General features: G+C 40.3%; 1 long non-coding RNA gene across 1 annotated transcript in view; it reads left to right on the forward strand.

Moving 5' to 3' along the window:
• Window positions 1–8,706: 8,706 nt before the first annotated feature.
• The window catches only part of LOC149269654 (uncharacterized), a 44,906-nt gene continuing 38,230 nt past the window's right edge, over window positions 8,707–15,382 (forward strand). Inside the window, exon 1 of the long non-coding RNA XR_016268983.1 lies at window positions 8,707–9,460. This is a non-coding gene — a long non-coding RNA (uncharacterized LOC149269654). The remainder of the gene's footprint in view (window positions 9,461–15,382) is intronic.

A 15,382-nucleotide genomic window follows, 5' to 3' on the forward strand; every position in this document is an offset into this window, starting at 1 on the left:
GACTCCCCTGATAGATTTTGACTGTCATCAATGTGCGCAGCATGGCCCACAAACAAAATACGTCAATTGTCTGTCCGGTTTGTCTTGCTGTCGTGCGTCGCGTGTCCTGCGGCTTGTGCGTCGCAGTCGCTCTCGCTCTCGCTCTCGCTCTCTGCTCTTCCCGCATCCTGATGTCCATCCCATCCGTCCATATGTCTGGCATGTTGTTGACAGCGCTGCTCAAATGTTTGCGTAGAACTCATCACGCCGAACGCCCAATCGACGTTTCCCTTGGGATATTTCATTAGATGCTTTACTAGCGAGTCGCATCCAGATATACTACTACACATCTCTCCGTCTGTATGTGTGTGTGTGTGTCTGACACAACCTGTGTGTATTGGTGAGTGGCAATATAAACAATGTTGTTAGCCAACATGTTCATAAGCCAAGCACATGCTTTTGCGACATTGACAACGTCTTCAGTTGCCCATTGACGTTCAGCATTTGTTTGCACTTTAATAATTATCGGAAGTGGAATGTTCCCTTAATAATATAATAAAAACTGTCCCTTAAATTATCTCGAAATTCACTTCATAGTAATCTAATTAAAACTGATTTAACAAATTTTGTTAAAATATTTGTGTTTATTCTTTTGGCAATTTGCTTTGAAGCTTTTCATGTTTTCAATATTAATTTTATTCTCATTTAATTAAACATATTTCTTTTTTTAATTTTTTTTACGTTCGTTTATTCGTAGCCTGCAGAAATTTAAGTCACGTCAGCTTCTCGTGTTGGCATTTTACATCTGTTTTAAATCAATCAAATTCATTCTTAAATTTCATATATTTCAAACTTTTTTTCAATCATTCATGTCTAAGGGAAAATGCGAAATTTCGGTATACAATCCTAAGCCTCATAGCTCATTTGGTACAACAAAAAACTGTGCTGAAATTTAAAACCCCTTGGTTTGCCGAACCCTTTGGATTTACTATTAGCTGCAAAGGAAATATCTGAGCAAACAACGCAAAAGGAAGCGAAAACATTTTCAACCTTTCGATGCTCAATAACTCAATTTTCGTTTAGCCGGCGAACACACACTCCCACACACACACAAGCACACACTGGCCCAGTCCAGTCTAATAATCTCAAGTCTGGACACTTTTGGACACTTGAGTTGAGTTTTGTGCTGAATGGCAGGAATCAATTTCTTCAACTGGCCTGCACTAATATGTCAAATGTATAAATCACGGTCCGACTTGGCGCTGGGTGTGGCCCTTGAAAATGTCCTTTCGTGCACACAAAGCGGAGCCAAACAAATAAACAAACAGGCAAACAGGCGGCAGAGTGGGGCTGAATTGGGCAACTGATTGATTGCAAAGAGAGCAGGCACACACACACACACACACACACACACACACACACACACACACACAGAGACCCACACCCACATACATGTGCACCTAAATACACACAACCACATACATCTACATGTACATACACATACATACACACTTATGTATTCAATTGATTCAGAATTTCTTTATTCATTAGCTGCGCTTTGGGCACAAATTCATTTTTAATGACTGCCTACCAATCGCAAGCTGAGAAAGGGCGTTCTTCGCAACTTTACAGATTTCTCGTTTCACTTTAATGTATTTTTCATGAATCAGTAAAGTGAAAAACTTGGCTATGCGTGCCAATAACTCATATACACTCATATATTCCATTTGCCGCTTTGCCCTTGGAGCATCTTTCTATGCTTCGTTACTTTTTTTTTCTCCTTCGTTTTTTTTTTTTTTTTGCCAATGCTCATCTTTCGTTCTGGCTCTGCTTTTTATATAATTCATAAATTCCTGGGCCAGTCAATGACTTTGGCAATATTTTTTCGAGGCTCGCGTAATTGCCGCGTTCTGCACTGAATTCCTGTCTTGTGCTCAAAAATTGGCCTCCAGCGAACGTCGCGTGCTCAGCTCATAAATATTTCTAGGCGGTGCAGACCAAAATAATATAATAAAATAGATAGTATAATAATATCGAAATGATTCTGATCGAATAGCTAATACTCTGCACTGAGCTGATGCTTAAAATAGAATATATGCATATAATATAGTTGTTAAAAAATATATAGTAAATCCATAAAATATATAAATGAAAATATGATAAATTAAAAAAAAAACAAGTATGTAAAACATATTTATAAAAAAAAAAAAAAAATTACATATATTTAGCAAGAAATTTATAAAATATAGATATCACATAATTAAAAAAAAAATAATAATAATAATTTAAAAAAAAAAAATATATATATAAATATATTTACTTAGTTACAAAACCTAACGTAACTACCCTCTCTGTAAATATGCATTGGTATGCGAGAACAAAAATTTCCTTTACAGCAGTAATTTTTTTATGCTCCGCCCATCACAAAAAAAAAAAAAAGTGGGCGCGTCTCGTTTTGTGCACACTCACTGCATTGCGTTGAGTTATTTATGCCACCCTACCTTTGCCCCGCCCCTTGCAGCCTCATACACTAAGCCCATCCCCATTTCCACAGCGCTCCCCTTCGACCTCATCGCCTAAATGGCGGCCAATGATCGTTAATCATAATCGACGCATAATATTTTGCAGCATGTAGCGGCATTCGGAACTAATTTATGTGGAAATGAGTTAATTTCCTCGAATTGTGATTTTCTGCTGATTTCATGGAGCTGCCAAAAAGTAATTACATGGCACTTCATGCTAAAATGTTGAGCTATTCGACGATTGTGCGGCTAATCGTTTTTGCCGATTTTCCAGGCCCAATTAATTATGGTTTTGTGTGTGCAGGTAAATAATTGGCAACGCTATGGGCATAGAAACATGTTGGTGAATTTAGCAGATGTTTGAGTTTTGATATTGTATGGGTTTTTGAAAGAGCAGAATTGAGAGTAGATATGTATATACATATATGGCCACTACAAATATGAAAGCTGTCGGTAGTACTTAGTGTGCGACAGTCAATTATTTTTCTAACTTGCAGCTAGCAGCTGATAAAAGCCACCAATATTTATAGATATGCCTAAAGAATGAAAGCATGTACTTGTTGAAATTACTACCGACTAGAGGACATTTTTTTAGCCAGCCTGGATAATGGATAATGTCAGTGTCCTGTAACTGGTAGTAACTTCAGCAAAAGCACTTAGCCTTCTTGAGCTCCAACATATTTACACACAATTTTAAGCCACAGACTCTGAATAATTGATTCATAGTGTTTATTTTTTAGAACATTAAAATGTCATCTAGCTAAATTGATATCAATAATTTCAGTGTATAAAATTAGGCCAGTACAGAGTGCCCAGTCAAGAGATAGTTCAGTTGAGTAGCTTTTGGGATATGTAATAAAATAAAAGAGAAAACATATTGTGAGTTCTAAGTTATGTTACATTCAGTTTTAACAGATTTATATTTTTATATACCTCAATTTGGTTAGATAACAAAAGTTACAGGGCTAATCAATTTATATCTAGTTAGCAAAACATTAATTTCTTACATAGATTACTATGATATGCAATCACTGTTCACTCCGAGATACTTCTAATATTTTAAAATATTAACAGAATATCACACATGATGCATTAATTTTTAACAACTTTCTATTATTTTTTATCAACTTAGAGTTTCCTTACTTATTTTACTTTCAGTTAACAAAAAGATCTAGCAGAATTGAGTAAGAAATTTCACATATGCTACTTATCCTGTCCTATACTTAAAATATTAACAGAATATCACAGACACAAAAAAGAAATAAATAAATAATATAGTTTTACGCCAAAAGACTTTAAAGCGTATTGGCTGAAGACAGACTGAGGTGCTGAGGAGTCATGTCCATGCCCACGTCCTGGCCCATGCCACGGCGCACGTGCAAGGGCGTAAGGTGTCCGAAACAAGTGCTGTCAAAATAAACTTTTACAATTCGCGCGCTTCACTGCCGCCCATTGCCACAAAGACTCGGTCAGCCGCCAGCAAATAGCATGAAAGAAAACGTTTGGCTAATTTGCGCTGCCGGCTTGACATATTCCGTGGAATGACAGCACAACGGCAACAGCAGCATGACCGCATGAAACATGAAACCCAGACGAGGCAGATTGGGTCCACCCAGCACCCAAAGCATCAGCATCAGCATCAGCATCATCCACCTCACCTTCGTCTGTGTCGGTGGCATTCGTCAGAGCCGTGCTCTGGTCAGCAGCTGTCAGTCAGTCATGCGTCCCCTTCAAACAAAAAACAAAACAAAACAAAAAATGGGAGAAACATATTTCTTTTATAATTTTGTATCTACTTTATGGGAAAGCCGACAAAAATATATTTTTTGTTTTTTTTTTTTTTTTTATATAATGATGGAACATGAAATATGCATTTTGTTTAGGCGTTATAAATAGGGCATAGCTGAGGCCACAGCTAATGGCATTGTAATTGCCAATTGTGAACTGAATGAAAGCCAACCCAATGGGAGAGAGGCCAAAGGTCGACAGGCGAGTTACCCTGTAAGTGACTGAGATATTTATGTGCACAACTAAAAGCTCAAAAAATGAACTTGTAAATAATAATATTAAATGCAATAATAAAATAAGAATAATAATAATAATCAATAATCACAAATAATAATATTTTTATGAAATATAGAGTAATTAAATTTCTGTATGATGCAATGCCTAAAGTCCACCATATCCTTCTAACTCTCAAGCATTACGTGGTACATTTTAAAAAATAGAAAACTTCATTTTCATTTTTCAGTATTACTTTGTTGGGCTTTCGATTGACATTTGCTGCATTGGCGATATTTGGATGGGATTTGTAATAATAAAAGTTTTCAGCTCTGCTCCGTCCATAAACACCTGAGACCCAGGGAAAATTTCAATTGATTTTCTAGCAGCCTCTTGCCTTCTGCCTCCTGCCCCCTGCCCCCTGCCGAATGCCACTTGGTAAGCAACATTTCGCTGACAGATTGTATGCCATTTTTTACGAAATGCTTGCAACAGTATCGAGCGAAACTTTGAAATGAGAGCCAATAGCAGCTGAAACAAGCAGATGGAAAAGCTGAGAGAAATAAAATAAAAAAGTTAAAACTCAAAAACTTCGCACAACTTGCTGAAACTTTTGCTGCCGTGTGACATTACCAGGCGAGCTAATGCCCGCAAGTCCTTGGGCTAATGCCGCACTTCAAAGTGGCCGAATCCTTTTTGCTGCCAAAAAAAAAAAAAAAAGAATAAATAAATAAAATAAAATAAAAGATATATATATATAAATCACAACGTTGCTGCCAAAGCAAATCATAAATTACAATAAATGTTAGCACAACAAATTGATACTGGCCACAATTTTGCTAACGTCCAATGCGCCTCAAAATAATGAGACCCGAAGCTGGGGAGGGCGGCACTAGACTGTGATGGACTCTCGCAACGGGGTGTTTCCACAATTTATTTTCCGTATCCTGCTGCGCGATTTGTCCTGCATATTAAGTTGCCTGCTGGCAAGCAGTTGCCATGCGGTTTGTCATTTGAATGACCAGCAGCCACATGTTTAACTCAAATGCAAAGCATTTGCATTTGAGGGAAAGGGAGGAGAGAGTGTAACCATATTGGAATGGAATTAATTATATTCAAGTGATAATGCTGAAAGGCGAAAAATGAATGGATATACATACATATACGTATATGCATTCATGCTAGGACTCGTTAAAATTGAGAGAGGGAAGAGGACAGGAGATAAAAGGAGAACATTTCTCTGAAGCTTACAATAAGCGCCAAAATGAATAAAGTGAAAGTAATATAAGCGGATCTTCTAAAGCGGATCTTCTGAATAGCTAAGAATTAAAAGACAAGTGTTTGTAGGGGTTGTGTCGTCAATAAATACAAAAAACGGGATGTGAATTCCGCTCCTTATTGATAGGATGATAGCTATGTTTTATATGTAATTGTATGATAGGGTAGATATATAAGTAGCAATGCCAGGTGAGGCAAGTGAGAAGGGACGAAGTACTCCGGGGGACGCTAGTTACTCAAAATCAGTAAGCATTCAAATATATTATAATAAATCTAAATAAAAATGAAAAAATTCTCTATATTTTAAAAATTATTTTGAATATTTTACCATTAATATATATAATATATATCTAAAATTAATTCAATATTATTGATATGGTTGCTATACATTTTAATATTAAAATATATTACGAGTTTTCAGCTCTTCTTCAAATTCAATAGCCTGCTTGATGGATGACTTTTTCCATTAAAGATTAATATATTAAATATTAGAAATAATACATGTACATAAAGAATGTAACTTTTCACTTAAAAATCTATATATCTTAAATAGCACAAATTTTACTCGTAATTTAATTCATAATTACCCATGAGCTGGGCTGGCATTTATCTAAATACCATTTTACTGCTTTTCAAATGTAAATTAGCCAATTTGCGCCAAAGTAAATACTTTAACTCTTAACGTATGCCAACAATTGTAAACCATTTATTAGGCAAATTTAAACACAATACAAACTAAGACGCCGACAGTCGAGAGTCGAGACAATCATTTCATTTAGCATAAGCTGTACGGGACCTCCTTCCCTATAATTTAGTGGCCTGAAGGCGTGGCCTATGGCCACAGTCAGAGCCAGAGCCACATCTACCGATGGATACCCTGCTAAGTGGTACTTTGCTCTGTAATTTATGCAGTTGAACGAAAAGCGTTTCTAACAACATTAAATTAAGTTCGGGGGCGTGGCGCGCGTGGGCGTCTCAAACCAAATTCAAAGTTAAACTTGCGAATTAAAAAAATTAAAATAGGAAGCTGAAGAAAAAAGAAGTTAAATAAAATGTGGGCTGCCCGAGACACCTAAGAGTAGCCATTTCAAACACCTGACCCTCCTTTAGGCTGTTGGCCGGCTCGCCACCTCCTTGGGGAATGTGACGCGGCAGCTACCAAACAAGTAACAAAAAAAAAAAATAAATAAATAAAAAAATCACAGAACAAAAAATTGGGTCGACTTCGTTTGCTTTGGATGTACTTCGCTTGCCTGCTGCCTCTTTGTTGCTCTTATCAGCGGCAGCATTTGAGAATCTGCACGGCGCGCGGCGGCCGAAATGTGCGCTGATAACAGCAACAAAAGCCCGGCCGAAAAGCAGCGACGCCAGCAGCGGCAGCGCAGCATCCAATTGCCAACGCATTGGCTCAGCCACTATGTAAAATCCGTATGCTGTGTGCGTGTGTGTGTGTGTGCGGGGGAGTATGTCGCTGTGTAAGTAGGGCTAGAATATGTGGAGCAAGTTGTGTTTTGTGTGGCTCTTGCAACGTTTTCCACCGCTGACGCTGCCGCTGTTGCAGTCGGCGTCGCTGCCGCAGCCGGCAGCAGCTGCGGCTGATGACGACTGCCACGATATCCTGCCCGAAGTGTGTGTCGGAATTTCGTCGTCTCTGTCGCTGTTGTTGCGACGCATGCGCCTCGTACAGCTGAGAGAATATACCAAAACAAGCTGAGTGAGCGAGGATATGTTCCATTTCATTACGTTTCAATTCGAATCGCCTAAAGTGCGTGGCTGTTAGAGGCATGTTAAGGCACTGTTAATGAAACAGTCGGATCTGTAAGTGCGGTAAGCTGTCTCTTTAGGGCAATAGAACTTAAGTTGATGGAAGACTAGATTGTTTGGATTTAAAAAATTTAGCTATAAAATAAGATCAGATATTATTGGAAAAAATAAGACTAAATTTTATAAAAATTTTATGCAATTTTTTTCAACAATTTGGTGTAAAATTAATTAATTAATTAATTTAAAAATTTATTAAAATTAATTAACTTGATTTTATAATTATCTTATAAACATCAATACAATTAATTGTTCCCTAAATTTAAACATAGTTCAAGAAATTTATGAAATCAACTGCAAAAAAAAAAAAAAAAAAAACAAAAAATAAAATATATAAAAGAGAATTCAAAAACTTATTTTAATAAGTTTAAGAAAGTTGAAGCACATATTATATATATTGATAATCTCTAGCTCAATTACTTTACTTATTTACCTGAAAATCTATAAAAAACCACAAAGCCTCTCGACATTCGAATCGAATTCCTTGAGAGATTGGCCCACATCTGTGAGCCAGCCACATTCCTGAACAGATCCCAAAACACACAACGGCCTCTGTTCCAATTCCACGCGTTGCGCAGTGACCATCAGTAAACCCATTTCAGTGTCCATTGCTTCAGCAGAAACAAGCAGCAGGAGAAATGCGACCATGGGCTCCTTTTGCTGCTGCTGCGGCAGCGTCGGCGGCGGCGGCTGTGGCTGCTGCTGCTGCTGCTGCTGCTGCGATTGCTTCAGCGGCTGCTGCTGCTGCTGCTTGTGCATTGAGCCAACATTTTTACACCCATGCAATGCGAGGGCAACAACAATTCGGCCAACAGCAACAACAACAACAGCAGCAACGGCAACTTCGGCACAAATGCCGATGCGCTACGCAAATTGCAAGCTTCACTTAAATAGTTCGTGGCCCGATGCCACCACAGTGTCTCACCATCAGCGAGTTCCTTCGTCCTTCGGCTCTCACCCACTGCCCAGGTTGCGCTCTCGTGCCAAGATTTGCTCATCGTGCGAGTCGAGCGTTTGGCTCGTACTTTTTACTACTGCTGCTGCTGCGACGCCGACTGAGGACTGCGTTATTAGGCTGCCAGCGCCTGGTGATGTTTTTGGTCCTTTCGCAATCGCTCGTTCAGTCGTCGTTGCGTGTTGTAGGTGGTCTGGTCTGCTCTGGTCTGGTCTGCGCTGCTGCTCAGCCTACTTTTTGATGCCACTGCCACACACTGATGGTGATGCCTTCGCTGCTGCTGCTGCTGCTGCTGCTGTTGCTGCTGCCGTCGTTGCTGTCGTCGCTGCTATTGCTGCCACATCTTCTACAACGACCGACGACGACCAACCCAAACTGCTTCTGTTTCAATTGCCGTACGCGACGCGACGCGTTCAGTCCACGTTCCAGTGCGTTACGTTGTGCAACAAAGTGACGCGAAAGTTTCAGTTACAGTTTTGAGTTTTGAGTTGTGATTGAGCTGAAGTTTGAGGCAAACTCAACAATTGGCCTCGTTAGCCAGAGGCCAGGACTTGAACTGTCTGGCAGCTCGACCGCCTGTCTAGCTCTCTAGCTGCCTAGCTGCCTAGCTGTCTGGCTGTCTGGCTGTCGTCATCAACGTCAACATAATCATAGTCATCAGCTGCTGTCAGGTGTCAAGTGCCAAGCATGTGTGTCAATTAAAATAACTCAGCTCAGTGAGTTGCGTGCGTGACTGTGTTTAATTTGAGCCACACGCACCACACGGCGTCTGTGCAACGTGCCCCACACAAGACCAAAGCCATCAATGCCTGCACAGACACTAACAGGCCCAATAAACATGCCAAGCAGCTAAAGAACGCTAACCAAATACCATAAATTGCAGCATTGCCAGCCGAAAACTGCGGTAAGTTGTCAATTGCCGCAAATCGCATTGAATTATTCAAATATTGCCAATTGCCAAAGAGTTCGATACAAGTTTTTATCATTATTATTTTATTTTTTTCGGGCAATCGTGAACTGCATTTTAATTAATTACGTTTGCACTTTGGTCAACTATTGCCCACCGACAATTTATTTGATTTCACAAATTTGTTTAATGATTTGTAAACTCGATTTTGTGGCTCTCTCTCACTTTATTTTATTAGATTATTTTTTTGCGGCCAACACGGGGTCAACCAATTTTATTTGGACCTGCCATCTAGTAATATTGATAATTGTAGCTTGTGGATTATTTTAAATGAAAAACCAAATGGTGTGCGTGTTTGAGTAGAATTTATAAAAAGCTGGCAATTGAGAATTTCAAATAAAAAGGGCTTTTGTTTGATATATAATCGGATGTAGTATTTATTTTTTATTCAAAATTCATTCGAATAAAAAAATAAACTAGCGTATGAAATTTGATATATTTTATTTGGCTGATAGCTGCTCTCACAATATATTATTCAAGGGCACAGCAATTAGTGAGGTTGGCAATTCATTCAATCGGAAAAAGGCCAAAATGTATGTTATATTTTGCTATAATTGTTATTTATTGTTTTACGTTAAAATTTATATTAAATTATTAAATATTTTAAACAGGGAAAATAATATCAAATATACTTATTTAATATTAAATAATATATATAAAGTAGTCTAGCATTTGTTTGGGGCTATAAATTTCTTTAAAGATTTTAATACTATTTTAGCATTTAATATACCGAACTTTCTAACTCCTAGGAAGACACTTAAGTGTAAGAAAAAAAGAAATACATATACATCTAAGTAGAATACATTAATTTCCTGAAAACTCGCTAATTTCTATCAATCAATTGTGTGCAAAGCCTTTGTGTTATTTTAAAAAGTGCCTCAACTTTCTAGACGTCCCATTGAGGTATTGTTGAGCTGTTGAGGCTCAGCTGCCTTAGGCGAAATGTTGGGCAATTCGCTTGGCTGCACTTGACACAAATCTCATTAGATTGCACATAAATCAGCCGGAGGTAGGTAATAAAAAACGAGCTGGCTGAACAGCAAGAAAATATAACAACAATATAACAATAATAAATAAGGGCACATTACGTATACGCCAGGTGTAATAAATGCGCTAAAATTCTGCTCATCTATGTGCTACTCTAAATTGCCAGGCGTATGGGTTAGCTGCTCTTGTTACTTTAGCACAGCTGCTCCGGCTACGACTACGGCTACGGCTGCTTCAATTTAATTATAAAAATCAACGCCATTAAATATTTGCGCAAAGTGGCAGGCCTGTAACTGTAACACATTCCTTCAGTGCGGAATGTCCTTGTCATTGTCGCTGTCTGACGGCTTGTCCGCCTTTCATTACATAGAAAATTAGATGGCAGCCACCCTCGGCAGTAGGCGTTTGCAGACAGCCTGGCAGACACAAGCTCCGGCTGAAATGTAAATAAAACAAAAGCTGAGAGGCGTTTGCAAAAACGAAAGCTGATGGTAAAGACACAGAGCACACGCAAACACCCACACATACACTCACACACACACTTGGAATGTGTGTAAAATAATAAAAAGCGACATTTACGACATAACATGGCAGCATATTACAACAGTCGGCAGTCGGAGTCGGGACAGGCTGCCTCGAGTCGAGTTGCGTTGAGTTTTGTGTGGCGCACACTGCGTATACGCATTACAATGTTTCGCACTGATTCTGTCTGTGTTGCCATGCAAATGTACACAAAGTAATTATATGCACATGTGTATGTGTGCGTGTGTACGTATGTGTGTGTGTCTGCGCTGTGTCTGTATTAGTGCATGTGTTTGTTGTTGTACTACAACTCAAATAATTGCCAAAGCAGCGGCGGCTGCCTGGCAACTCGCAGCAACAAAAATGACTTTTTCAAAACAGGCACAAGCAAACAACAACAACAACATTGTATCTTATTAACAAAACAACTTTGTGTGCTCTGTTACATAAACACGCCCACGCACACACACACACGCACAAACACACAGACAGTTATACACATAAACGCAGGCTCATTGTTTTGCTGTAATTTTGAGAAACTTTTTAGCAGACAACAAACAACAATAACAACAACAACAACTGTGGCAGCAACAGCAACAACTCATTGGCCAACAAAGTTTCATTTTCGGAGCATACGCCATGAATTTTCATTTAATTAGGCAGCGTATCATCAGCTGCTGTGAACCATAACAACAGCCCCTACGTCCAAGCCCCGGCCAACCACAGAGCAACTCATCCCTTTGATGGTTAAGCAAATTTGTGAAACGTTTCGCAGCAAAAGAAACAAAGCAACAAAAAAGAAAAGAACATAGAATAAAAATTAAGACGAAAAAAAAGGAAACCATTTCACTTTATTGTTTGCTCTATGATGCTCTCTCTTTTCCAGCATTCGTCAAGGGTGTCGGAGAAGGGGTAGGGGGCTGCGTGTACGCCAAGCACTTTCAAATGATTTCATTTTGCGTGAAAAACCGCACACAGGATATGCAAGAGTTTGCTGGTCCTAAAAATGTGTAGCTGACCAATTTGTAGCCCCTTTTTTGGGCCCTCTGCTTTCGCCTGCACCTTCTAAGCAGAAGACGGAGGGATTTCCAGCCAGACATGGAAACCAATTAATTTTAAATTGTCTGAGAGTTGAGCAAACCCCAAGAACCAACAAGAAAACGCACAAAAAAGAATTTTTGTTGCACTGCTGTCCCTTTCTCACTCATCTCTCTCTCTCTCCCACTCTCTCTCTTTCTCTCCCTCTCTCTCCCCCTCTCTCTCTCTCTCTCTTTACATACACATTCGCTCTGTTTGCTTGAGCCTGGTTAATGAAAGTCCAATTTGTCGAGTGCCGTAGACAAGGTGCTGATAGCAAAGGGTTTTGGTGCCCATCCATTTTGGAGCCCCTTAATAGCAGCGGCAGCAGTGGCAAGTCCCTAGGCTAACCACAAAAGGTCATCCGAAACAAATACTTAAGAAACTGCCGCCCAGAGCGCTCGAGGAGCCAATTTCCCAGATAGCAAATTTTCACACATGATTTTTTTATGGGCCAATTTGCACACATTATAAGTTTGGCCACTTTTCGGCCCAGTAGCATGCCTCAAAGGTAAACGCAGTCAGGCAAAGCGAAACAACAACAATAATATTCGTCTTTTAACAACTTTCTATGTAGTTACCTTGGTCCGTTTTTCATGTGGGCAGATCCTGCCTGAGGCGCTGCCCAAACAATCGTCCATATATGTAGGAGGAGTCCCTGAAGGGTGTCATAGCATCGCTGGACACTTGCAATTCTTTGATTAGTTTTAGTTTATATCTTGATGGCAATTTAATGAGAAGAATTGACGACATCTTAGAAGGCAAAAGAGAGACAAAGAGAGTGGCGATATCAATTAAGTATAGAAGACTGTATTCAACACGAATATACCCTCATTTGGCTTTACATGCAGAGTATTTGAAGTGCGCGCATCTTGTTTCTACTCTACTTCTATTGCTGCTGCAGAGTGGGTTGTTCTATAAATACCCTTTCTATTATGCCGAAAACAATTTGGCAAACAATTCAGCTAGTGCGAGTGCCATCCCTTTGCCATAAGCCGCCAGCCCTGTCGAGTGCCCATCATCATGAAGTGGCACATCCAAGAGCGACAGCTGAGTGTGGGATGGTAAGATGGGGAAATGAGCTGGGGGGCTGCGATGGGACAGAAACAAAAGCAACAAAAATTACTGTAGTAAATGGCGCCTTGTGTTTGTGCTTTGGCTGGAAATCCTTTTATGCTATCAACGCTTACGTAGCCAGCAATTATTTGCTGCTTTCGGTAGCTCTGCTCAGTGCTTGCGTAGATTAAAGCACAGCTAAACCCTGCGGCAAGTGGGGCAGCAGCTAAGCGCAGTGCCCGCTGGCAACACCCTTGGCTACAGTTTACAAAGAGCTCGTAACATACGTTAAAACAAACGTTTTGCGTATTCCCACGTATTCAGACTTGCTGTGTGTGTGTTTGTGTGTGTGTGTGTATGTTGGGGGTTGTGGGTGTTGTGCGAATAACATCCACTTCCTGTTTTGTCTAATGTCTTTATATACGTCTGCCATATATTTTGCGGCAGTCGAGCCAAAAAGGACTCGACGTCTAAACGACTCGCGTCGAGTCAGGGTCCGGGGCCCGGGATCCGGGGTCCAGAGTCCGCCCAGCTTAACCGCAAGGCCATAAAATTAAACTAGTGCATAATTAAACACTCGCAATTAGGCGTAATTTACTTGGTGTGTGTGTGTGTGTGTGTGTTTGTGAGCTCGCCGCGACGCCTTTCCTTGTTGTCTTGCCTCATATTTTCGCAACATTAGTTTTTAATTAAAAAATTGCCATCACATGCGCAAGTTTGTGCGATGCCCCTTCAGCCCCCTCCAGTGCCACATGCCCCACAGCAGCTATTTGGTGTGATTGCTTTAATGGGCTTGTGCGTTCAATTTACTACGCAATGGAGCAAACAGCACTCGCCCACTTTACAACCTGATCACAATCTGGCCTAAGCTCCGGCCAACTTTGTGCGCCCAAAGCTCTAGCCGGGCAGGGGGAGTGGAAGTGGATGGCTTACGGAGCGTCTTAAGATAAGATCCTTAAGCATAAACAAAAAGCTAAGCAACAACTGAAATGCATTGTAAACATTGCCAAGTTGTAATAATTAATCCGTAAGATTTACAAAACACAACTTGCGCATAAATTTCAAGTCCCGGACGGAGGCGAAAGCAGACGCGGTTTCATTACTCAAAACTTGTGCGCGACTCGCGGGGGGCTTGGCGAGGGCGGAGAGATTGAGGATTGAGGAATAGAAGTTTGCTTTTTCTTTGCCCAACGGGCCATTGTTGCTGCAGGCCAGTCATTTTCTATCTTTTTTCTCCTCCTTATGCTGCTCCTGCTGCTCCTGCTGATGCTGCTGCCAAGTTGCATGCCACAAGAGCAAACAGCGAGTGGCGTCTGTGCCGCGATAAGACGTCAAATCCTTGCAGCTCGCTGCGAAACCACATCTAATTGTACTTAGTATGCGGCACTGACTCACCGACTGACTGACTGACTGATTGACTCTCTGGCTGACTGACTGACTGACCGACAATGATTCCATTTACATTTTGCACTGGCTGCAAATTGAAAGAGTTGCTGTTGTTATAGCTGTGCAGGCGTTTCGGCATATTCCAAGTCAAATATTTATGTGGCTGGCAAGGATTTGCGCAATCCCTTGCCAAGGAATCGCAGTCGATGTGCTGCCTCAGCAACGGCTCAGCGCGCCTTGGCCCAAACGCAAAGCAATTGCAAGTAAATTAATTAATTAAAATATTCAAGATGAGCTTAGAGCAATGCAGAGGCCCTGTGGGCCTCTGGGCTGAAGGGCGTCTAAGATCTCAAGGTGGCCAATGCGGATTTAAGTCGCTTTAAGGCAGCGATTGGAGCAGCTGACAGAGACAAGAAGAGCAAGCATTGCCCTGCATAGAAGGCAGCGAAAGGCCACGAATTGTTTTGCATTTGAATTTGTGTTTGAGCCTAATTGACGGCTGACAACTTAATTATGGGACTAATTATGCGACGGCTAATTGAAAGTAATGAACGGGCTTGTGAGGCAGAGATAGAGGCTTGTTAATAAAAACGGCGACAAATAGAGAATGGAATAAATTAACTGAGCTAGTAGCTAACTTGCTTAAAGATGGGCTTTAAATCAAGCGAAAGCATTGATGATATTAGCTGAAGATATTTATTACAAATATTTGTTATTCGAGTTGAATATCTGGCAGAAGGTCATGTCAAAGAAGGGCAACTATACATACATATATATCTATATATAATGTATATGCGAACATTTCTGACACTTAAATCGAAAGTTGAATGG

This window comes from Drosophila arizonae, chromosome 3 (genome assembly GCF_054131065.1).
Source record: "Drosophila arizonae isolate 15081-1271.41 chromosome 3, UAZ_ARI_1.0, whole genome shotgun sequence".
In the NCBI taxonomy this organism is placed as follows: domain Eukaryota; kingdom Metazoa; phylum Arthropoda; class Insecta; order Diptera; family Drosophilidae; genus Drosophila; species Drosophila arizonae.